The sequence below is a fragment of the Plecotus auritus genome (genome assembly GCF_963455305.1).
Source record: "Plecotus auritus genome assembly, chromosome: 8".
NCBI classification, from domain to species: domain Eukaryota; kingdom Metazoa; phylum Chordata; class Mammalia; order Chiroptera; family Vespertilionidae; genus Plecotus; species Plecotus auritus.
The window spans coordinates 14285460-14312278 of NC_137782.1; the positions used below are offsets into that span (position 1 = coordinate 14285460).

Below are 26819 nucleotides of genomic sequence, written 5' to 3' on the forward strand. Positions count from 1 at the left end.
AGAAATGAGATACTGAGAAAGAAAGCTTGTATTTCTTTTTTCATTTCTTCATGTGCATGTGCTCCTTACTGGAGTAATCTGTGAGCATGTGGAGAATAGTGAGACACTGTAAGCCTCTTTATTTTATTTTTACAAAGCAAAGCCACTGAAATGAAATGGTTACGTCCCTCAGGCTCATAAGTCTTTCTGGTGGCTCTTGGATGAATAGAGTTCAAATTCCTCCAACTGGCGAATCAATTCCTCCTGCTACACATGTGCATTGGTAGACTGCTGCACATCACAAAGGGCCCTCGAAGTGTGACACTGGTCACGCACGCTAGCCCAGAAAGCCATTCTCTGTTACCCTTGCATGCCTTGTTCCCATCTAACAAAAACCAACTGTAATGCCACATCCTTCCTAAAGCCTCACACTGCCATGTAGCCTTCCATCCGCAGGGCTCCCATGTTATCTGTACTGTGTATCCTATAGGGCTTACCACATTCGACCATATTATAGTATAGATATGTGTTACTGTTCTTCTTTCTGGACTATAAATCTTTTGAGGGGATCCCTTACAACATTTAGCACCTGTATGGACGATGATAAATATAATGCAGAGGCATTTTAGAAGTTGCCAAGGACTACTGAAAGTACAGTATTTTTGTTCCTTTGTCTGTGGGCCTCGCTCAGTGCACCAACATTAGTTGGGAATGTGACATACATCCCTTCTGCTCTGCCCTTAGCCCCTCTGTCATGGCTGCTGCAAGACCTGCTGCTCCCTGAACCCCAACCCAATCCCATCAGTGGCTGGCCCCCTGCTCAAAGCTCACAAAGCTGGGCATTGGAGGAGTTTAGCCCTTGGTGACCACCAATCAGTGATGCTGGAGACCCCTGGACTAGCAGTGGGAATGCAACTAGCTTCCCCTTCAAATAGCACATGCAAGTTTTGCTAGCTATGTCCTCAACCATTTATTATACTGTAGGTAGGTCCTTCACAACTGGCCTGCCAGTAGACTTTAGGAATTGCTTCTGTTTATAAATCAAGGATTGACTTTATTATGAGATAAAGAAAACTATAGATTTTGAGGATTAATTGGAGAACTAAGTATCTTAAAATTCATGTAGCCCAATCACCTCCTTTTATGAATAAGGAAACTGAAAACCACAGAGGTCAACCTAGCTAGTTAATGATGGAGCAAGGACTGAAACCCAGGTCTCAGACTGGTGAGTTTAGCTTAACACATTGCGGACCAGTAGTTTTATTGCTAGCTTTACCCAGTGGCCAGATAAGTTTCTATTGAATGAGTACAAAAAACGTTTTACGTAAATGTTAAAGGCACACCTTAAAATTAAATACCCATTGCATTTTGAAGTTATTTATTACATGTTCTTACAAGCTAATAAATTTTTAAAGTATGATACTTTGTAAAACACTATGAAGAGAGAATTCTCGTGATCTGTCTGCAATGTGTTAATTTCGTCTATACCATATCCCTGTTATTATTAGTAATATTTTAGTAGAGATATTTGACATATTTTAGTATGAGAACAAAGGGAAAAACTGAAAACATATGGCTAGGTAAGCACATCATTTGCAAAAAGTTAAGATGACTATCTTAACGGTGGGAATTGTTTCTAGCTAATTCACTGCATTCTCAAGGCATAATTTCTGGAGAAGCCTGAGCAGAGGAGCCCTCCAGATTCCCAGTAAGCGACTGTTGTCTTTGAGGGCTCTAACACATGTGACAGGCACCTTCATGGTTGATCCTGGCAGAAGCTGCAAATCATAATGGGCAACACTGATGGCCACCAGCCACCCCTGTGATAAATCAGCCTAGAGATGATTGTAAAACCACTGGGCTCTTGCTATGAGACTCTACAACCTGCTTTCGATGCTGCCCCTCATCTGCAGGATTCTTCCTCTCCTGTTGAGCTTAACCAAATTGTAATCAGTCTGCAAGACCCATCTCAAGTCCATTTAGTCTCATAAACCTATTTTCATTCATTCATTCATTCATTCATTCATTCATTCATTCAAGAGATATTTTTTGAGCATTTACTAGATGCCAGGCCCCATTCTAGAATCTAGTGGGGTGAAGGGATGTAGGAAAACAAACAACAAACTATATTTATACCTACATATATGTTTATACACATACATGTATCTGATATATACATACATTTATTTACATATAAGTACATGTAGTGTATACTCATAGATGTATATTAATTAATCAAATAACATGGATTATTAAGAAGAAAATAAGACATGATATAAGGGAAGTGTATAAGGATGAGGGATTTGGCTGAGACAGGCTGGTCAGGGATGCCCTTTCTGAGAATGTAACATGCAAGCAGAGATGTAACTGAAACAAACACTTCTCCAAACAACTACATATAGAGTCAGACCCCGGCGTTAATCCCTCTATTTCCGTAGTGTGCCATTATTTTGATTCAATGAATATCTTCCAAGCACTAGCTCTATGTGAGATCCCGTGGCTAGCTGATGAGAACACAGAGATGAGTGAAGAGGGGATGGCGCTGCCCTCATAGAGCTCATGGTCTAATGCAGGAGCAGACATCAAGGGTATTGGACACTATGCTGCCTATGCTACTTCTTTATCTAAATCCAAAATGGGGCTGGCAGGTATTAGGCTTTAGGAGGAGAGTTGGCTGAAAGATGCCATAATTTCAGCTAATTCCTCCAGGAAAGTGAAGCTTTCCCTAAGATTGTGCTGAGCCCATGTGTAAGGTCTAGTTCAGTGACTGCACCTCACATATCATCAAAGATATAAAGCTAATAGCTAGAATACAAAGTCTTACATGTGCATGCCATATTATAGTAGTCAACTATTTTTATATACATCCATTGGTTCATTCTAAAAAAAAATCTGTAGAGTTGAGCAAAATGGCCAGAATTAGAAATGTTCAGTTGGATAGAATGTGGAGGCTATTACATCCATCCAACATTACCCACTATGGGTTCTGATCGTCAGCATTTCTCTGCAATGGCCAACCCTCCCTGCTTCACTATTTCTAATGACAAGGCAGCCAGGACTCTCAAAGCAATGGCTTCCATTTCTTGGCAGCCCAATGGCTTGTTAGCAGTCAGATGGGATAAGTTCTGTGTCTCCTTACTCCCAGGTCAACTGTCCTTTACACTAGGACCCTCTCCCCAAGGACTGGCCTCGAGGGGGCCCCATTCCTCAGTGGGGGGGCTGCCACTCCACCCTGGCGGATCCGCTCACAAATACACAAGCAGAAAGCACAAGCAGAGCAGGATGACTAGATCCAAATGCAAACACACATTATGCAGAGGTACAGGCTGTCCCGCGGATGATTGCTTATAGACTGGTGGCAAGGTTCATTGAATCAAAGTGTCTGGCAGCTGTTTATTGAGAGGAAAGTATGGATGGCTCAGCAGCATTGGAAGGATTTGGGCTTTCAAATGTCTAATCTACTTTACTAAGCCCTCCAAAAATACAAACTGAGGGCAGAGTGCTCCAGGCAGGCCTGGCAAACAAGTCCATGGAAGGGCCCGTGAGCACAATGGGGCCATCTCAGTGAGACAAGCCGGCTGTGGCAAAGGGCAAGGGTGGACATGCTCAGGGCTGCCTTTCCTCTCCTGCTTCTTTCTCTAGACCTGGCTCCTGGGGGTCCCAAAAGTCATGATGAATGCTGCAGTCAGTCCTTGACACACTACACCCCAAAGCCCTCATGTGCACTGGCGTTGAGATGCACAGCACCCACAACCTCCACAGCAGGAGGCAAACATTGGCCACTTTGGGGGCAAGCTGGAGAGGGTGCAGAAGAGTGCTGGGCAACTCAGAAATACCTGAAACTAGGAGGCAGAGCTCCAACTCTCCTGCTCGGGGTGGAGGGAGTGAGAAGTCAGAGCACTGAACCCCTTGTACCTACACATGAGTGGGCAAAGGGGAGGGAAGATAACTCACTCATTAACTGAATTATAGAACCAGAAAGTCAGGCATTTAAATAGTACCTGGCCCTCTGCTTAAAGACATGTTTTAAAGCTTCGTAATCCTTGGTTTAAATGAAATCTCAGCTGGAACATAAACAAATAAAGATGGTAAGAGCTGAGCCACCCTAGGATCAAAGGCTGGAAACACTAAGTATAAAGCACCAAGCCGCCCCTTCCCAGGCAGGCATTCAGTGTGGGCCCCACACAGCCCTTGGGGAAAATCATTCCAAATGCACTAAGTCAAGCATCCTTCCTTTTACCAATAAGAAAACTGAGGCCTCGGGGGAAAGGGCTGGTGCGAGGCCACTGTGCTGGCTCACAGGGCTTACAGCTACTCTGGCCCATGCTATTCCTACTTCACACAGCATCCCAAGGAGAGGGGCTGTCTCCTGACATCCACTCAGAGGGACACTTGGTAGGTTCCCTGGGGAATGGGGCTACCTCCAAGCCATTCTGTCTATTGATTTCTCCCTTTGATGGTATTCCCAGAGTCATTTGACAGAGCACAGTGTAGTCAATGAATTGGCACATTGGCCAGTAGCCACGTGTTGGTGAGGATGGGCAACCAGGAGAGCATGGCATCTGGCAAGAACATGTCACCAAACCCGGTTGGTTGACACTTTTTGAACCAGTTTTCTCCCAACACCCTTATATAGTTCATAAGGGAAGGAATTATCAGTCCCATTTTATACTTGAAGAAAGTGCAGCAGAAAGGGGTTCAAATGATTCTTGGATGAGAGAAGTAATTTTTCTGAGCTTGAGTGCAAAGTTGAGAGTTCAATATAGACTATTTCCAGACAGAGTTTAGGAATCATTCAACCTCCTCATGCTGACTGCTCTGAAAGTATGTTCTTCATGCGGGGGCTGCCTTTTGGACACTTAGTCTCATATCCACCAAACAGGGCAACGCCGATTTTTGCTTCCTCTGCAGGTATGGGGTGGTGTCTCAGTGTCAAAGTCCGCTGTGACCTGGACTGAAATAGTATCTACACAAATTATGTCCAGGAAATTTGAGTGCTTCAGAAGAACTTCATGAATATTTATGGAATGGAAGAAAGAAAGACAGAAGGAAGAAACGTTCTGGAGCAGCAATCCATGGGTTCTTCTTTATGAGAAAACTGTGAGGAATATTTCATCATAGAGTCAAGATTCCTGGTTACACAAACTCCAGTCAGGCTGGAAACTGGAAATTATTGAAGTGTGCAACAGACTGAGGTATTTCAGAGGGAAGGGGAAGGGGGGGCAGGAAGAGATTAACCAGAGAACTTATATGCATAAATGCATAGCCCATGGACAGACAATAGTTTGGGGAAGGCCTGGGGAGGGGGCAGGAACTGGGTGGAGAGGGTCAAGGGGTGGGCAATGGGACATCTGTAATACTTTCAACAATAAAGATTTTTTTTTTTTTTTTTAAAGAACAAGAACATGTGTTTGTTCGGCCTGAGAACAGTATCAATAAGTGGAATGATTGGAAAAGAAGAGTGGTTGGGAGGAAACTTCTTGGTGTTGTCTAGATGTAGATTTGGATCTTAATTCATGCTTACTAGCTGGGTGGTATGGACAAGTGTCTAGTCTCTGCCCCATTTCCTCTTCGATTAAATGAGGATCATAACAGCTATTGAGTGGATTTATCACAAGACAAATTGAGGTAAGTGACCTTTCCCAAGCTTCCCCTTTCCTTGCTTTAACCACATTCTGTTCAAGGAAAGCCTAGCTCTGGTGTTGGCCCAACTCCTGCTCTGGATTCTTTACTGTTCAGCCACCTCTTATCTCATGTGTCTAACATTTGATTGCTGCTAACAGTTAATACTGAACATGTGAGCCCTGGGATGGCTAATTTGAACTGGGCTAAGGGATGCCCAGGGTGCTGGTAACACATATTTCTGGGTGTGTCTGTGAGAGAATCTCTGGAACAGGTGAGCAATTGAAAGTGTGGGCTGAGTAAAGAAGGCCACCCTCACCAGTGTGGGTAGGCATCATCCAATATGTTGAGGCCCCGAGAAGAGTAGTGCCCTTCTCCCCCCAACCCGATCCCATTATCTGCAGTTTTGCTTTCCAGAGTTTCAGTTACCCACAGTTAACCATGGTCCAAAAATATTAAATGGAAAATTCCAGAAATAAACACTTCAAAAGTTTTAAACTGTGTGCTTTTCTGAGTAGCATGATGAAATCTTACCCCGCTCCAGGCAGGACATGAGTCATCCTTTTGTCCAGCGCATCCACTTTGTATGCACCACCTACCCATTAGTCACCGAGTAGCCGTCTCAGTTATCAGATAGACTGTCATAGTATTGTACAGAGCTTATGTTCAAGTCGCCCTTACTGTACTTCACAATGGTCCCAAAGCACAAGAGTAAGCGATGCTGGCAATTCAGATATGCCAAAGAGAAGCCATAAAGTGCTTCCTTCAAGAGAAATGGTGAAGTTCTCACTTAATAAGGAAAGAAAAAAAAATGTAAGCGGAGATGGCTAAGATCTACGGTAAGAACAAACTCCCATCTGTGAAATTGTGAAGAAAGAAAAAGAAATGCATGCTAGCTTTGCTGTTGTACCTCGAACTGTGGAAGTTATGACCACAGTGTGTGATAAGAGCTTAGTTAAAATGGAAAAGGCATTCAATTCGTGGGCGGAAGACATGAACAGAAAACATTCTGATTCATGGCAAAGGGCTGTGCCAGAAAGCAGGAGCCAACACGAAGACTTCAGCAAGGGATCCCCCGAAACGAGTGACCGCATTCACATACCTTTTATTACAGTATATTGTTATAATTGTTCTATTTTATCATTAGTTATTATTGTTAAGCTCTTACTGTGCCTAATTTAAAAATTAGACTTTATCATAGGTAAGTAGGTATAGGAAAAAATACAGTATAAGTAAGAGTTCGGTAACATCCACAGTTACAGGCATCCACTGGGGGTGTTAAAATGTAACCTTCACAGATAAGGGATGACTACTGTACAGGCTTACCTTGAAGATACTGTGTGTTTGGTTCCAGACCCCCACTGTAAAGTGAGTATTGCAATAAAGAGAGCCGTAATTCTTTTGCTGGTGGAAAGTCTTGCCTTCAATAATTTGGAACCAATGAAACCAAGGGAAACATAACCTCTGTGAAGCGCAATAAAGTGGGGCGCAATAAAGTGAGGTCTGCCTGTACCAGAAAAAGGCAGAGGAAGGGTGGATTTGCTCTCTGCTGGGCCTGGACATCCATCTTCTCCTGGCCTTGGATGTCAGAGCTCCTGGTTCTCAGGCCTTTAGATTCAAGCTGAAACTTACTATATTGGCTCCCCTGGATCCCAAGCCTTTGGGCTGAACTAGGATGCCACCACTGGCTTTCCTGGGCCTCTGGCTTGCAGATGGCAGATCGTGAACCACCTTAACCACCATGTAAACAAACTGCTCATGATAATGTCTTTCTGAATACTGATCTGTATCCTATTGGTTCTCCTCCTCTGGAGAGGCCTGACTAATACAAGACCCTAATTACTTATTATTATGTTTCTGTGTTTATGCGCTTTTTTTCTTCTAAACGATACCCTAAGCCCCTTGGGAATGTGGGGCTCATGTTTCTCTTAGCATAGGGCTGGGTACACTAGTTAAATGTCGTGTGTATATATTTTAACACACTTACTGGTTAGCTGAATGACTTATACCCTCCACTTGATTGGGAAAAAAAAAAAAAAAAAGATTTGCAGTGCTTCCCTGAGTCACTAACTGAAACCCATACATCTTTAGGGGATTGATCCTTGAATATATTTCTGAAGTTTGGATAACTGCTTGGAGGGCTCATTCTGGAGCACGGTGAAGTGAAGGGAAATATAGTGGACACATGTCTCCAATGCTTTCCCCTGAGGATGCCCATTAACCAGGCATCTCTGATTGCCACATTGGGGATGAAGTGGACAATATTTCATCATCATGAATTTTCACAATTACATTCAAATGAATTTTAAGCACATATTTACAACAAAGTAATGACCTCAGCCACAACCTGAGCCATTTACTAAGTAAATGTCAGTATTTTTTAAGTGGACCATTTGCTGTCTATGATCCGAGAAGGAATTAAAATAGCCCTCGATTCAGAAAACTCAAGCTTACTCCAGAAGCCCCGGTGCTCAGCACCTGCTCTCAGAAACCTGTGCCTGGGTCTCGGCATAAAAGCATTCAGAGAAAGCTTACTGCCCAGGGCGTTGGTCTGGGAATTGAGTCCTGGGTTCAAGTCCTGTTTCTGTTACTAAATTACTTTGTAACCTAAAAGGGCTGGTCATGATGAACTTGGGCCTCTTCCAGATCTTAAAATCCCCCAAACCTCACCCCAGCCCCAAACCTGTCCTAATCAATAACATCTGGTGGCATCCATCTTTAAGTCTCCCTATCACTTCCTACCATCATTTGATTAGATAGGCCCCTGGACAAAATGTCTCTCCTATTTGAATCTAGAAGGTGATGACCATTCAAAGAGCCAAGATGATACCAAATCCATGCATTTATCGCCAGCTTTTGGCTGCCATATAGAGAAACGGTGACCTTGTGCCTGCCCAGCAAAAACAAACTAAACTGACCTAAAAACCAAACTGCAAACCTTGGTGTTGAAATGGCAAAACAAAATATGATGCATGATTTCCGCAATGACTCAAGAGTGCTCTGCGTTGCCTAAGAGCAGAGTATTTCCTAGAGGGCTGGGCCTCCCCGCATCAGTCAAATTCTGTCCTGGGCCCGTGTGTTCATAACCAGCAGCTAATGGTGATCCTCAGGGTGTGATGACAAATATTCTCATCCTGGGTAACTCATGATACTGCAGTCTACTTTGAGTTTACATCCCCGCAAAGCCTGTGCAGGCAGCTAAAGCAAACCACACACAGGGACCATGGCAGGAAGGCGTGCCTAGGGCTAGGGTAGGAGAGATGAGGGTGGCTTTTGCAGCTCCAGACACTCTATACTGACCTAGGGGTTTGTCCCTCATCTAAGTACAAATGCAACAGACACTGAAAGGCCAGGTGTGGGCACCTGTTTGGAGCCCTGTACTATTTTGTTAAGCTCACCAGAATGGCATGCAAGTCCTGTACTGCAAAAGGCTGAGAAAGGAGTGGAGGGAGGGTGGAAACAGAAAATAAACCAACAAAACCAAGCCTACTGAGTATCTAAAAATGGAATGGGCCCAGCCATAGTATGGTCTCACCCTGACCTTTTACACAGCCAGCTGTGGTCACCATGGGCCATTCAACCGTCAGAGACAGCTCGCTGAGAAGCCAACGTACACACAGAGATCGGAGCTGAGGATGGCAGAGACTCCGCTTACTGTTCCGTCAGCACTGAGAGGCTCTCATTGGACAGGTAGGGGCAGGCGTTGCAACACTCTGCTTTCCAGGCTCTTCCCTCTCTGCATGTTCCAGTCCTCCCACCTCTGTGCTTGGTCCCTGTGAAGCCGTCCACACACTTCCCGCTTTCCTCCGGATGCCCACGGCAACCAACAGTTTGAATGAGAGAATTCACACTTGAATCTAACCATGAAGCAGCCTCGCAGGTCCTGGCCTTCTTCCTTCTTGACTTTCTGAGTCAAGAGAAAACTCAACTACTGTCCTGTTTGGGACTTGTCCTGTGGGTTTTATAGGAAGCTGAACTTAACCTTTATTGGTACAGGGGCCCATCGATTTGTATTTATGGAGGAATATGCCCCCGGTGACCTGGATTCAGACAAACCCTTTCTTAGAGCTGAACCACAGTGGTTAAAGTCCAAGTCCAAGGAGCTTCTTGTTTTACGGCTGCTAAGGGGGAGGGGGAGGGGGAGGGCCAGAACCAGACCTTTAGGGCACTGAGAAGGCGGGGTAGTGTACCTCCAGTCCTTGCTGTTCCCTTGGATATGCTGCAGTAACCAGGAGGGGAAAAGGAGGAAGGAAGTGGAAATGAGAGTGAGTGACCGAGGTCAGTGTCAATGATCATGTGCAGAGGAAGGGGGTGAGAATCCTCTGAACACAGAAGATACTCTCTATAAAGAAAAGATGCTTAGAAATCTCTATCCAGATGTGCTCAGTGAGCATCAAGAAATAAATTAGGCTTGTGGAAGGAAATAGCATCATTTCACAACATATATGCTCCCTAAAGACACATCCAATTAAATTTCATCCTTAGTTGGATAAACTACAGTTCTAGGGGAAGCAGGTAAAACTCACCACTTCCACAAACATTTATTAAGGCGTCACCATGTGTCATCGATGTGGTCCCTGTCCTTGAAAAGCCTCCAATTTAGCAGGGAGTCAAGACTGATACTTATCAAACAATGAGGGTTTCATATAGGAAAGCAAAGCTTTAATGAGCAAACCTGACCTCTAATTCAAAGAGAAGTTAATACCCCTCCTTCAGATACAGACCCCCTCTTTTCCATCTGAGGGGCTCACCTCCCCTCCCAAACCCCCAGCACATTTTTAATAATCTGTCATGTATCAATTGTCACCTATTATCTTTAAGTTTGTGTGTGTGTCTTCTATCCTCCATTATTGTCAAAGTTCCTTAATGATAAGCATTAAATCTTACACACTGTGCCCCCTCCATGACATGTGTGAATATTCACAGAAGCATTATTTACAATAGCCAAACAGTAAAAACAACCCAAATACCCATCAACTGACTAATGGATGAATAAAATGTGGTACATCCATGCAATGGAATTTTATTCAGCCATAAAAAAGAATGAATACTGATACAAAGTATAGTATGGATAAGACTTGAAAACATTATGCCAAGTGAAAAAAGCCAGACACAAAAGACCACATATTATATGATTCCATTTATATGAATTGTCCAGAATAGGCAGATCTACAGAGGCAGAAAGTAGGCTAGTGGTTGCTAGGAACTGGAGAGAGTGGAGAATGACGAGTGATTGCTTATGGACACAAGATATACTAATTTGGCGAGGTGATAAAAGTGTTCTAAAATTAGATGGTGTTATTTACTGTTTAAGTTTGCAAATATACTAAAATCATTGAATTGTACACTTTGAAAGGGTGAATTATATGGTATGTAATTAGACCTCATTAAAGCTGTTATTAAAATCTAAAAAGGAGCCGAAAGTGTTACCAAGGTCACACAATCATCTGACAAACTAAAACAGGATTAGTTAGACTGGTCTAGTCACTTTCTTAAATTTATTTATATCACACTTATTGTCTTCTTTTGTGCCTTTTTATTTTCCCCATCTTGTTGAGTTTTGTCTATCTTTAAAGCCATTTAAAATCAATTCTAGAATTAGGATTGCTATACTAGTATATAACTAAACACACAAAATTAATCGACCAAAATTTTAGTACCTGACAATTTCTATTATATTACATTTCTTCCCTCAGATAACAGAGAAGGACACTCCTTTCTGTGCCCTGGCAGTTTCTCTCTTGGTGAAAGTGAGAAATAAAGAATAGTTGCCTAAAATTTTCTCTCTGCTGGAGTATTTTCTCCCTCCAAGTCTCACCTGGTGATCTCGCTACATGAAAATGTCACTAGGAATGTGAAGCACACTAAAAAAGATAGCCTGGATGCTGGTCACTTCAGTTGTTACTAAGGCCATTGTTAAAAAAAGGGAGAGGAGGTGGCCCTTGGTCACTTCCCCGGAACCTTCTCAGAAGTGGTCTGTGTGATACTATAATTCTGGTGCTTCCAGCTCGCACATGAACTTTATCACAGAATTTCCAAGCGTCACCACCAGTTTCCAAGCTCAGCTGGAAAGGCAAAGAACTCCAGTGCTTCCTGGAGTCTTGGTGCTTCTGACCCTGCCCACACAAAGCCTGGCTCTATTAAGTAGAATTCAGAGGCTTCATCACCCAGCGACTGGCCTTTCTAGTCAGCGGGATTGCTGCTGGGGCACATGCAAAGGAAATGTCCTATGGCAGTGGTTGGCAATCTGCGGCTCGCGAGCCACATGCGGCTCTTTGGCCCCTTGAATGTGGCTCTTCCACAAAATACCACGGCCTGGGCGAGTCTATTTTGAAGAAGTGGCGTTAGAAGAAGTTTAAGTTTAAAAAATTTGGCTCTCAAAAGAAACTTCAATCGTTGTACTGTTGATATTTGGCTCTGTTGACTAATGAGTTTGCCGACCACTGTCCTATGGGGATTCTAACCATTTACTGTGAAGCTCCTATAGTCAGGGGTGTGTAGCTAAAACGTTGTAGAAATAAAATCCTAAACCATAGCCCATGGGAGACAAGGGGCCATGGGAACAGTTTTCCAAAAGAATCTTCCAATTCTGAGGAAACAACTCCTCCAAGAGATCCCAGGTCAATTCATTTTTTGTGTGACTCCTGACAATGGTGGCTGGGATGCTGAAATCGGCTGTAACAGCCACCCCTTTAAAGCTTGATGCAGGATGATGAATTCTTGACTAAGAGGGAAGGTACCATGGTGTAGGGGATACTGAATGGTTGGCTTGTTGCAACATTCTGTTGTATCATGGCTGCAACACTCCTGATGTGTTGAGCCAATTCCTCAGTGCCTTTGGCATCAGAACACTTTACTTGTCAGGGGATTCTCCTAGGTTCCAGCACTGAAACCTGGGTCCTGGTAATTAATTAATTAACTAATTAATTCCATTCATACATATTTATTGAATGTCTAAGATGGATTAGGCCATATGCTAGGAGCTAGGAAATATATTTTTCTTACCCTCTTAAATTCTACAGGAGACAAAATTCAGGCTTTTGGAATCCCCAAAGTAGGCCAACTTCTTTGAATAGCCCTTAGCAACTACTGACATGGTCCCATACTTCTCCTGCCCAGGACAAGTCTCTCTCATTTTGCTCATCCTTTCTTCCTAGAAAACATTTGGCCCTAAACTGTCACATATTTTGTCACATACTTGTTAAGTTAGCCCAGCCTACTCTAACTAACATAGGTAACCGAGTCTTCCTTCAGATTAACTGTTATCAAGTCAGATCCATTAAACCTGGGCTTGTGCACTTGCCTAATTTCAAATAATTAAAGGATTTTGCATTGCTAAATCTTTGCAAATGGGTTTAAATTTTGGTAGGATTTAAAAAAAAATCAACCTCATTTATAATTTGTTTTGGCATCTCTGAACATGAGAAAAACATTATGAGGAGGGCAAAATCAGCAGTCTTAGACCTGCAAGAGCACAATATTGCAGGCACAATGGACAGAAGCTGCATCCCCAGGCATGGAGGGACAGACATCTTTGTGTTTGTGTTGTGTTCTATGTATATGTGTGGTCAGAAGCCCAGAAATCTTACAGAAAAAAAAAAAGTAGTCACAGAGGAGCCATTCATTTCATCCTTATCTTTTAAAAAACGGTGTCAAATATTTTGTAGCTTGGATCCACACTAAACCTAGTCTCCAAAGCAATTACATTTCCTGCTCGTAAAATTCGATTCTGCCTAATTCATTCATTTATTTATCTATCCATTCATCTATTTAGCAAATATGTATGGATAGCCTGCCATAGCCTCAGTACTGTAGCAGGTTTTATGTAGGATAATAAGAATTAAAAGATACAGCTCCTGGCCCAATAGACCTTATAATTTAATGTGGAGACAAGCAATATATAAGAAAAAATAAATGAAATGTCAAGGATTAAATAACAACTTCAGATCATAAAATGAGCACTACAGATATTAAGTGTCAAAGAGTTTCCAGAGAGGAGATTGAAAAATCAATTCCATTTAAGTAATATGGTACTTATTGAGCACCTACTATGTGACATTAAATGAGTTTGTCCTGATAATTGTTCTGGGATTTTTTTATTTTAACAAGTAATCAGTTTAACCTAGTCTGTGCTAAGACTGTAGATAAAGATGCTGCAAGAAGCTGACAATAGAGAAAAAGAAACTACATGATATGTTTTAAAATGATAATGATGATGGCATTGTCCAATTCAAAAGCACTGACTGTTTCATAAAGTCTTTGAGGGCAAGGGATGTTCCTACTTCTTTTTTTCTTCCTTATCATCGTCAGAGTCACCCTCATAAAGAATCCCTTGGGCTCCCTGTAGCTTGGTTTACAAGCTCTCTCTCACAGAATGGCTGGTAAGTGAAGGGGATCCTCAGTTGACAATGTCACATAATGATCTATTTCTACACTTCCTCCCTGATATCTCAGGGCAACCGAGGGAAGATAAAATCCCCCGGGCTCCTTGCATTGGACAGCAGGTGTATACAGAGAGATAGGATCTGCCCAGAGTAGAAGGGAAACAAAATCCTCACTGTGCGCCTAAAGTCCAACGTTCACAATGGAAGTGTTTAGTGTGAATGAGTGCTTAACTGATGTGGAATCAGTGTTCGTTCAGTGGGTGGCAATGGCAACGTGTTTATGTAAGGGAATGCCTCTGGTATTAGGAGATGCATGCTGAACTAGGTAGCTGTAAATAGTCATGCTGCCTACAATCTACTTTTCAAATGGGTCCTCAAATTTGATAAATTTGACAAATGTTAGCGATATTTGAATCTAAGGAGAGGATATATGGGTTTTCATTGTACTAGTCTTTCAAATTCTCTGTATTTTCAATATTTTCATAGTGAAAAGTTGGTTAGAAAGTGCCTATTTAATTCATGTAGTTGGGTCAACTCAAAGGCCTGCTCCCACTCCCTCTGTCCCCTGTCCATTCCAACTCAGCCTCCCTTTCCCTTTCACTAATTAATACTATCAAGAGCCTCAACTCAATTCAACTAAAGGGTTTTATTCATTTTAAAATGTACATATACCAAATAGTGTTAGCAATTAGTCAGACTATATTATGTACAAATGAATACATGATACAGGAGCTGGTTAGAGATGAAGGGAGGGAAAAACATGAGAATTGATATGAGACTCCTGAAACAGACATTGGGAGAGAAAGAGAGAGGGGGTGGGGAGAGTTCTAGGGCTGTGTTTGTTTGACAGAACTTTCTGCAATGACAGAAATATGCATCCACATGACCAATATGCTAGCCGCTAGACAAATCTAACTATTGGTACTTTAAATGTCTAGTGTGACTACAGAATTCAACTAATTTTATTTAATGTTAATTCAGAATTAAATAGCCACGTGTGACTAGTGGCTCCCATGTTGAAGTGTATAGCTCCAGGAAGACGTGAGCCTAGAAAGGCAGAACAACTACTTTCTACAAGTGAGTGTTAACTGGAGAACTGACATTTCTTAAGGAGATTAAAAACACGTTAAAATATATAATTGGTTGGGAATGAATGAGAGAGGAAAAGTGGTGGTTCTCAATGGCACACAGTAAACTAAAAACGCTTGTCCCTGGGCAATATTTCTAGCTGACCAAGTTACAATTATTGCAGAGTAGATGTGCCCAGTACCGATCTCTCCACAGAGCTTATCCTGCAGCATATTTACGCCTGGAGTGGACACCAATGGGTTCTCATGACAAGAAAGTGGATTCTAGGAGGTGAAACACATCAAATCACCGGACCTTTCTGGACCCAAGGAGTGGAGCAAATGCCACAGGAAGGGGTCATGTCACCTACTTCTCACCTTCCCTACTCCGATCTGACCCAAAGCTTCAGCCTAAAGGAAAAGGGTGCCACCCTAGTGACCATGGCTAAAGTGCTGCCCTCCAGGGGACAGCAGTCATTCACTTGCAGGCAAATATAATGCTAGGGACACAAAGAATAAGAAAAAGGCTCCATTTATTAGGTGGCCTTCGAAGCTAGAATTTCAAAAGTTTATTTCTTGCTGTCTTTAATTTTTTTTTCAACTTTTCAATGCATTGCTCCTGCCTGAACAATGGACAGGAAAGTCCAGTCTCATCCCAGAATAGACAGAATAGCAACAAATAGTGCTCCACACTACACAGAGGTAGAAACTAATCCTCATACTGGCCGAGGGGGGCTGGTGGGAGGGGGAAAGTAAGGTAGGAAGGAGGGGATCTATCAAAGTGAGAGGCTGCTAGTACTCTCAAAATAAAGAGAATAAAACTAAAACAGCATTATTAGCTCAAGTGAGAAAGCTGAATCTTCTCAGGATATCACATTGAGTAGTTTTCGCTCTGTTTTACGTATTAAAGACCCATGTGCAGTTTATTGTTTTAGTGAAGTGGATTCCTACGTTAAATTAAAAAGGTGGGGGAAGAGGAGGTTGTTTCTAGTTTTACTTGGCAGAGTAGAAGAAGCCCTGGACTCAGAAGTGGAAGGCTTGAGCCCAAATCCACACCCTTCCTGGTACCTGCCAAGTGCCCTGCACAGTCACTTTAATACCCACCCATCTCCTTCACTGGGTGTTTGTGGCAGCTCTTTGCAAGCACGATCGAGAATTAAACCCCAATACCCTAACCCAGTGGTTCTCCAACTTGAGTGTGGTCAGATCACCTGGAGTTGCTGGTTAACCACTCCTTCCCCTCAAGAGGCCTGGAGTGAAGCCCAGGAACTTGCATTCCTAACAAGTTCCCAAGTACTGCTGCTGGTCTGGGGACCACTCCTGGAAAATAAATGCCCCATGGAGTTCATTGTATGTAATGTGTTTTTCTCCTCCACCTCTAGAATGGTACGAGCTGGGTATCATCTTCGGAGTATGGGAAAAAAATTAGCCACTGAAATCATTTTCTGTAAGACCCCAGGCTGACTGGGAGGATCAATGAGAAGAAAAGATCGGAGGTGTGTTCACAAATACGAAGAAGCATAAAGATATAAGCCTTTGAACGATCAACAATCTGTTGATGGATCTTCTCAAGTTTGCTCTTTTGTTTTACATTTTGACTCTCCTGAATTTCTTTGTTTTGGAAGAAGTGGTTCTGAAACATGAGCCATGAAACAGAATTACCTGCAAAGCTCCTTAAACAGATTGCTGGATGGCTGGGCCCCACTCCCAGGCGCAGCCTCTGGGTAAGACCCGATAACCAGCATTTCTACAGGTGGTACTGATGCTGCTTGTGCTGGAACCACATTTTCAAACAATGAGTCTACTTCTCTCAGCTTCCTTTGTCTTCTACTTCTGTAGCCTCTAGTCTAGAGGTCAGCAAACTATGACCACCTGCTTTTCTAAATAAAGTCTTATTGCATCACACGGTACCCACTCACTGATGTATTGTCTGTGGCTGCTTTCAAAGTACAATGTAGAGTTGAGTGGTGGCAACAGACAATGAATAGCCTGCAAAGCCTGAAATATTTAGTCTGGTCCTTTGTAGAAGAGGTTGGTCAACCCCATCTCTAGTCTTTTTTCTCTCCATAAATATAACATTTATTAATCATTTTCTATGAATAAGGCACTTAATATATTTTTTTGGTATTTTACCTTCACAATCATATGCATGGATTCTGGATCCCTTTTAAATCATAGGGTCAAATAATTTGCCCAAAGGCACAGAGAATCTAGATCGGGACTGGCTACATAGGTGGAGCCCAGAGCATCATGAAATTGTGAGGCCTCTTATTCAAATATTATGAAGAACTGCAAGATGATGAGAGCAGAGCATTCAACCAGGTGTGGGGCCCTGGGTGGATGCACAGGTCACATGCCCATGACCCTGGTGGATTGCCCAGGCCTGACCCTGCTGGCTCTGAGACTTGGAATGTTCTCTGCCATGGCTGAGCCACCAGTCTCATCCCCCTTAGTTAACATGCATTGATGGTGACCTACTGCCATTTACCTTTGCAGATGGAATCTTCTTTCTTGGAAAACCACCCCAAGTCTATTTCCAGCATCCCTGTACTATAACCACTCCCTCCCTCCCCCCGCCCAAGCCCCAAATATAATCTCTTTGGAGAATAAATGCATTTCTGTATTCCTGCAAGAGCTTGGCATCTGGAAGTCACTCAATAAATATGATTATTTAAAGAAAAATTTCTTCCCCTTGTACTAGAGAGGATTAAAAATAGCTTTTCCATAAATTATTGCTGGAATAATAGATATCAATAAAGGCTCAAGTGAAGAAAGACATTGTAGGGATTACTGTTATAATGTTGCAAAAAAAGAAAACTGGGCAATAAAGACATTATGCCTTATTTCCCATCATGCAGAATTTCATGGACATCCCAGAATAGGAGTCAGTGTCTCCCAACATGAGACCGGGGCTATTTTCCCAAAATCCCAGCGAGAGCATTCCTGTTTGGGCATTCCCTCAGTACTGAGGTGTAAATGACAGCAGTTCAACAGCACGTGCAAAGCCAAGCCAGTAATCATTTTAAAGAATACAGCATCTCCTGTTACTTGATCTCCATACCCCCTGAGCATTTAATCCTATCAAATATTTTGCAATCACTTCCTCTAATTACAGAGAAAACACATTGGAGTAATGTGCATGCTTGGGAGCACCCCCTTCTGCTTCCTTCTTTCTATTTAATCGAGAATTTGAATCACTTTTTAGACTCCTGATCCTAAGAGGAATTAACTCTGTTCTGAACTCTGCATGGTAAGACTCCTTGCAGTGGAACCTGGAGCCATTTCACAGAGACTGTGCGGCAGGCTTCCTTCCAGCAACTCAGGAAACTGGACTCCTGGAGACAACCCTCTTCTAGCTAATATTCTGAAGACATGGACCCGAGAGCCCTGCATCAGGTTTACGTGGAGTGCTGGTTAAAATACTAACTTCCTGGGTCTCATTCTAGCCATACTAAATTGGACTTTGGAGACAGGAAATCCTTCTATCTGTCGGCCTATATCTCTCTTATCTTACTATTATCTGTGCATCTATCTACCTTTAAGTTTTCCCAAGTGATCATCATGTGTACCAAGTAAGAACCAAGGGGCTAGCCGTCCGCATCCTCAATGTATCTTTATATTTCTGTGTTACCTCCAGGAAACTCACTAGGGGTTACACAATACCTGAGTATAAAGATGATAACATAGCCAAAACCGGTTTGGCTCAGTGGATAGAGCGTCGGCCTGCGGACTGAAAGGTCCCAGGTTCGATTCCGGTCAGAGCACGTACCTTGGTTGCGGGCACATCCCCAGTAAAGGGGTGTGCAGGAGGCAGCTGATCGATGCTTCTCTCTCATCGATGTTTCTAACTCTCTATCCCTCTCCCTTCCTCTCTGTAAAAAAATCAACAAAATATATTTAAAAAATTATTTAAAAAAAAAGATGATAACATAAATATATAGGATCCATTAATGGTGTAACTAAAAAGGCCCTTGGTCACTATGGCTCATTGCTGTGTGATCCACAAAGAATGTGGAGGGACAATGAGGTGGGCATCTCTACACCTGTAGTCATTCCAGGTCACAGCCAAAGGTGCCCTGATGAGTGGCTCATCTGAGTTTCCAGTTGGATATCTGCTCCTCAGAAGTCTCAGCACTAGGACTATGATGCACCCACCAGCATTTCTGCGATAGCCATACTTCCAATATTCTGACATACTGTGCTCCTGTAACACTGGTATATATTACAAATCTCCATATTTTAATATCCAAATTACACTAATTCAATGCACCCAAAAGTGTATTAAGATCCGTTCTCAGATCATGGGTCTGTATTTATTGTTCAGTGAATATGGTCAGGATAACTCAGAGAAAAAGCCCACAGCACAGGACAGACTATCTTCCCACGTTTCTTCCATTTAAAAAGGTGACCTCGTTCTACCGCCCTCACGCTCTCTTGCTCATATGCTGACAGTTACACATCTGCTCACTCTTTCCTTTTTACCTCGTCTCTGAGCGCTGGGACAGTGGTTCCTAGTCCTCCCTCCTCTCACAGACGCACCTGCAGTGTTTCTCACATGACTCAATTAATGCTGGAAACTGTAAGAGATGATGGCCCTGGCTTGATTCAAGGAACTCATCAGTAAAATGAGCCCTGTGTCCCAGGCCACCTGCTGGGAGGAATACAGATTTGTAACACACCTTTCATCAGCCCCGGGTCGCTAAATAGGGCAGACTCTTTTCTCAGAGCCTCCATATGTTCAACTTACAGGGCTCAATAGAAGCACCATATTGTCCTCACAGAAGCTTTAGATTCTCACCCTTTCTCATACACACAAAGTCCCAGACTGTTCTTTCTCAAACACAGTGATGCCCCAAGGCGCCAACTTACAGTTGTGATAGGGAAACAGCCCAAGGTGAGTTTCATGGCAACAGACTGGGACCAACTCAACAGTTTGGGTTTTAAATGGCCCCAAATGGACCTTCTACAACTTCAAAGCAGAGGAATGCAGTGACTCTGCAGGCTCAAACACAATTGCAACCTCCACAGTGCTTTTCTGCAGCAAGGCAGGAAATCCAAAATTAGGAGTGCACAGCTGCCCAGCCAGAAGCGAAGGCCCAACAGGAGTAAGCCGCACGCTCTGGGCGACAGCTGGGTAAACATGTCTGATAAAGCCTCACAGTTTTGATAGAAGCTTCTATGCCTGTGATGGGACAGTGTGGTGGATTGATGGCTGCTTGAAATCTGTAACCACAGAGTGTTGAGTAAGGACATTGACAAACTGAAGCAGAAGAAGAGAAACACAAATAAGGACGGTACTGACAGCAGTGTGACATAACAAGAGGAAGAACATGGGTACTTAGCCTGGAGAATCAAAACTTGGATGTAGAATGGGGAGAAGCAGGGATGCCCTTTTTCTTCATATACATCAAGGACCAAGCCCGAAAAAGGATTAGACTCACACTGCACATGCAGTTCTAGTGGCAAAAAATAGGCTAATGGGGGAAAGGTTCTAGGAGACAGGTTTCATCTAAACAGAGAGTGGTTTTCTAAACATCAGATCTCTTCAGAAATGGAAGAAGCTACTGGACATTTTAGAAGGGGAAGAATTTTGTCACACACCATTCTTCATTAGATGGAAAGTCAGGACAGTGGACTTCCCAGACATCTTTCAAGTCCAATTCCAAGATTCTGTGTGCTGAGAGCCTGCTCCCCACCATCTTCTCCGTTCTACCCTCCTTATCTCATCTGCCAGGAGCAGGGAGTAAAAATCTGCCACAGTAAGAGGATCAAATGTTACCGCTAAGGAATACCCACAAAGCCCTGCTGTGGGTGTAGGTTCCTTTCCAACCCTTTCACATATCATGGAATGTGTGCAGGGAGGGTAGGGGGACAGAGAGGAATAGGGAATTGATTTTTACCTTGCTAATATATTAAATATTATACAAATCTCCTTAAAGTAGATCTTTGGATTTGCCACTTGATATTATTAATAGCTTATAATGTATCTAAAGTGTTTTTTTCTCTTTGGCTGAAATAAATAAAACTAAATATTTTTCATTCCCCTGGATAGAAATCATTTAGGCCTCAAATTATATGCCAAATCCTACGTGTTAAGTTTATAAGCCATCCTAAAATTCTCAGCCACTTGTCCGGCAGGAAGAAAAGATAGTAATTTATGAAGAAATTATATCCTAACATCATTGCTAACTTCCCACTTGGAGGCAGCATGTGGTTGTGGAAAGAGCACTCATGTGTGAGTCCACCTACCTTCCCCAAAGACTTGCTATGGCATCTGGACAGCCATTTCACTTCCTCTACTGAAAGTTACTGCCATTTTATGACTCAACCATAATCATCAAACAGAGAAGACTGGACACCATTTGAATTATATTTGAGGACCTAATTTATAAATATATTGTTAATCCTCACCCAAGGATATTTTTACATTGATTTTGAGAGAGTGAGGGGGAAAGAGAGAGGGAATTGAACCCCTGACCCTTCAGTGTGTGAGCCAACACTCTAACCACTGAATCTATTGGGGTGACACTGGTTAACAAAATACAGGTTTCAGGTGCACAATTATACAACACATCATTGATACACTGTATTGTGTATTGCACCACCCCAAGTCAAGTCTCTGTCCATCATCATTTATCTCCTGAAGAACCATACTCAGAGAAGAATAGATTCAAAATTCATGGTACTTTCTGCTGGTCTTAACTTTTTAAAATATATTTTTATTGATTTCAGAGAGGAAGGGAGAGGGAGAGAGAGACAGAAACATCAATGATGAGAGAGAATCATTGATCGGCTGCCTCCTGCACACTCCACACTGGAGATCCAGTCTGCAACCCGGGCATGTGCCCTGACTGGAAATCAAACTGTGAACTCCTGGTTCATAGGTCTATGTTCAACCACCGACCAATACTGGCCGGGCTGCTGGTCTTAATTTTTCAAAATTCTTAATAACTTCGTTAGACTTTTACCTAAAGCAACTGGTGTGAAATAAAAGATTTTTAGTTATGTTTACAAAACTGAGCTGGGCCTCAATTGTCTTTGGTTCTCAATAGCGGAAATCGATTTAGATTCTCTTAATGGTCCTTTGTTGATTCCTGGAGATTTTTAGAGTGTACATGCCTCATTCTTAGACATAATTTAATTGAATAAAATGGGAGAATGCATTTTTTTCAAAAGCCTACGATGATTATGGAAATAACCATGGAAAGTTACTATTTTTTCAGTCTACAGTCTACACATCATATGGACATAACTGACAAAAATTCTATATGCCTATAATTAATCAACATAATAATTTTCTTTTCCTCCTTTTATAATGATTTTTAACTGAGCACCAAGGGGGTCTTTTCAGCATGCAAATGAAACTCCATGATAATCCAATAAGCCCAATATTACTCCCTCAATTAAGGGCATTGCAACGTGGAGGGGTAAAAAAAAAAAAAACATGATCCCGGCAAGATCACCAGGAACGCAAGTCTAGACATTCCCTGTTTCCTAGGAAGGCAAACTGTAAGTGTCCTCTGGGAGGAATATGTAAAACAAATTTCTATTTACAATTGCTTCCTGCATGGATGGCTAAATTGAAGTCATTTTGCCAAGCTTCACAAGAAAAAGAGAGCAGCATTTCCTGAATTCTCTGGCTGGTTCTGGCAAACAGCTGGGGAGAGAGGAAGTGACTTGCTGGAGGTGATACCTTAAGAATCTATGAGGCTGCTGAATGGAACATCAATTGTAATTGGAACAGCTTTTTATTTTTTATGTTAACCCTCAATTACCTCTTTTTTTCTCTAAGGTTCTTTGCTTAAACTTTCTGCTTAGTTGCAAGTATGTCCTCACTGGCTGCAAATCAAGGTGGGTTCTAAAACTTCCGTGTGCCCTACAAGCTCTTTAAAGAAAGGAACAAAGTCTGGCATACACAATACTTAGGGCAGCGACTCTCAAACTGCTTTGACCATAAGAAATGGTAAGAAATAAAATTTTTATTGTAACTCTGTACACACAAACCAGGATATATTTGTGTATTTCACATGCAATAAAATGAGTTTTATGAAACAAAATACTAAGTAGGATGAATTTTGACCTCCCTCCCTCTTTTTCCCCTTCTTTCTCCCTTCTTCTGTCTCCCTCCCTTTTTCCTTTCCTCCCTTATTCCATTCTTCCCTCTCCCCCTTCTTCCTTCCTTGCTTTAGTAGTAACCTACTAAATTAAATTCGTGCCCTAGCCAGTTTGGCTCAGTGGATAGATCATCGGCCTGTGGACTGAAGGGTCCCTGGTTCGATTCTGGCCAAGGGCACATGTCCAGGTTGCAGGTTCGATCCCCAGAGGAGGAGAGGGGGTGTGCAGGAGGCAGCCAATCAATGATTCTCTCACATCATTGATGTTTCTTTCTCTCTCTCTCCCTCTCCCTTCCTCTCTGAAATCAATAAAAAAAATTCACAATCTGCTAATGGATCATTGATCTCAATTTGGGGAAATACAAAACAAAACTAAACATCTTATATAAGGAACAAAAGTGAGTGATTTTCTTTTTTTTTTTTTAACCACTACATGAAAGACAGTGGGGTAAGGAGAGAACACTGATCTAGCAGCCAGGAGACTGACTGGGGGTCATTTCGATTGACCACTTCGATTGTGCACACTTAGAAAGCAGGATGAAGGCTCTGGGCCAGAGGGTCTGTTTGAATCTCACCTCTCCCAGTTATAATTGTGTGAACTTGAACAAATTACTGAACCTCTCCATCTTGAATTTCCACCTCTCTCAAATGGAACACTCATAGAACCTCCCCTCGAGGGTCAGTATGAGGATTTGGTGAGTTAGTATAGGAAGAGTGCTTAGAACAGTGCCAATGCCTGGCCTCCAGGAAGTAGTCAGTAAATGTTATCTGATATATTTTTTAATTGAGGTAATAGCATCTGTCCTAATTGCCCAAACTTTTCACTTAGGTATTTTGTTTGTTTTTAAGGATATGAGAAGGAATGGAATGGAGAGAAATGACTCAAAGTTTTTCTGGGAAAAGGACTGGTGATGTCATTTGACCGCAAGCTCTTGTTGAGCTAGCAATGGTTTCTAAAGTAGTCATCATAATCCTAGACGGCAGAAGTTGAAGTAGAAAATGTCAATGGATACTGCTAACACTTACACCATACTGGTCAGGGCACAACTAGAATACTGTGTCAAATTCTGAGGACCTCACTTAGACTCATGGAGATATCAGGAGTGTCTACTGTAGGGAAAGGTGAACAGAGCTGGGGAGGAGGTGGAGATGTAACATTTAAGGCTTGACTGAGAAAACAAGAGGTGTTTAGCTTGGAGGTAGGAAGACTTAGGGGAGACTCAAGGATTGCTTTCAAATGGTTGAATAATTATTGTGGATGGGGAAAAAAATTTGCGTAGGAGTTACCATGGAACTAGTAGATAGGGGTTTCAATGAAATCTATTTGAACTCAATATAGAGACTAATTTCCAAACAATAAAAGCTGTCTAGCCACAAAATCAGTTGTTTGGCCCCCTAGGAAGCTCTCCATCACTGGAAACATTAAAGCAGAGATGAGATGACCCAGTAGGTAAGCCTAAATGAATTCTTGAATTGGTAGCAAGATCAAGTCAGACAGAGCCTCTTTTAGAGCTAAAATTCCCACATATAAATGGGCTTTAAAAGGCCTAAAACTATGTACATACGCAGTGATTTTACTTCAATGCTGGCTACACCTGTCTGAGCCCCTAGAAAGTCTGTGTACGTCCTCCAAAAACATTTTGCTTCCCATCCCTAACTCCTGTATATGACCAGTCCTAAAGTTCTTGATTGAAACCAAACGTGGGCAGGCGGCTAACACCTACAGACAATGCAGCTAGATCTTTGTGCAATACAACTTCTTGTCTACAGTGAAAAGCCAGTGGGGTTTTGCTTTTTTTTTCTTGTAGTCCTTTAATAGCACACAAACAATTTAGAGATAATGGGGGCTCTGTGTAAACTCCTCACTCCCTCTCATGCCTAAAAACTGTCAAAATGTTTAAATGTAAAAGGATTACCCAGGATTCATTTTATGAGAGATTTGAGCTTAATTTCTGCTGTTTCTTCTCACACTAGAGTACCCATGGTTCCCTCTCCCCTCAGCTTTGAGTCTGGGATTCTCATCTCGTAGGTGGGTTTGATTAATATGTCTGTCGATCATGTGCAAACTCCTTTGAGAAAATGAAAAGCAATGTTCAAATGTTCAAAAATAATGTCTTTTACAGTTCCCATCTCAAGACGTCCAAGATAAAAATCTCTGTGTAAAAAAACATGTGACCTAAAGAAGAAGAAGAAAAAAAGCCTCCATTATATAGAACCAAGATGTCTTGGTATTTCTGAAGAAGGACTCTGAAATAGTCAGAAAAACAGGGGAATAAAAATGGAAAGAGACGTGACTTGGGGTGGTGAACACACATACAATATACAAATGATGTATTATAGAATTGTACCCCTGCAACCTATATAATTTTATTAATCAATGTAACCCCAATAAATTCAATTCAAAAAAAAAAGAAAGAAAAAGAAAAAAATGAAAGCCTAAGCTATAGTCCAAAAAAATCTGATACGTATTTATAGCCAATTGGGATCACTGAGGCCTCAAACACATCTTTTTTTCTCAGGAATAGGGCATTTGTAGCCAGCATTAGCCACACAGTTACAGTAACCTTGGCTCCTCCGGTGAATAGACCCACTCATGATTGTTTTAGGAGCCATGGTGGAGCAAAGCCTCATTATTGGACTTCCCCTCAAGGCAAGGCTGGATTATAATGAGGCCTCGTCTATTTCACTCCTGTCTTATGCTCTTAGGTAGCTGGATGGGGAGGACGAAGACAGGTAGAGAAAGAGGATTAAGAGGAAAAAAGATAATGATGTAGACGGCAAGAAGTAGCAAAATTAAGACTATATGTGTGCTTACTAATTTAATGTCTTCCTCTGGCCTTGGTATTACTGCCTATCTCTGCTCCAGGGGACCAGGGAACATGTTGTAATATAAAACATCTACTATGCTGTCTGGCCCAGAGTAGAAAATACAAGTGTGTTATAAATTCTCTCTTCCTCGGCTCACTTTACCTTCTCCATAAAAATCCTCCTCCATCTTCAAGATCCAAGTCATGCTACTCTGCTTCTGAACACCTTGTGATCTGACAGGTCCCTGGGAATTCCCTATTATATAAAATTGTGTTCACATCTGTAAAGAAAATGCAAGGGTATTGAACTTTTCTACCCAATAACTAAATCTAAGGAAAGAAAACAAATAAATCAAGACTCCATTCAACTGCAGGTCTGTTTCTCAAACTAGTTTCCTTGGTTGCCTGACAAACAGCAGGCACTTAATACAACTTGCTGACTAAATATTTGTAGCTAAAATGTAGATTAAATATAGACCATCAAATACATGACGGTGTATAGTGCTTTCGTTTTATTTCCTTTGTGGTGATGTGCTTCTCTTTCTTGACAAATGTTTTGGCATTCTGTATTTGGAAGAATCCTATACTTGAAATCAGAAGACCATGCAAATCCAAAATGTAAGATAAAGTAGGTAAGTTATAGTCTGTAGGTCACCTCTTCACCTTCCTTCTGCCAGCTGTATGCTTAACTACTTTGAGGACCCCTAAATAAATAAAATATAAAAATAAAGTCTATTCATTAAAAGAGAAAAATTGGCAATTACGCCTAATAATAACTTGATAATATATTATTTTAAAAATATCTCAGAATGCTCCATTTTTTACTCTAAGAAGATTCCTCTGGAA

At 42.0% G+C, this 26819-nt stretch overlaps 1 protein-coding gene across 2 annotated transcripts in view; it reads right to left on the minus strand.

Annotated features, from left to right (window-relative positions):
* The window catches only part of SETBP1 (SET binding protein 1), a 355347-nt gene that overhangs the window by 129884 nt on the left and 198644 nt on the right, over positions 1 to 26819 (minus strand). The gene's annotated exons all lie outside the window — the stretch shown is intronic.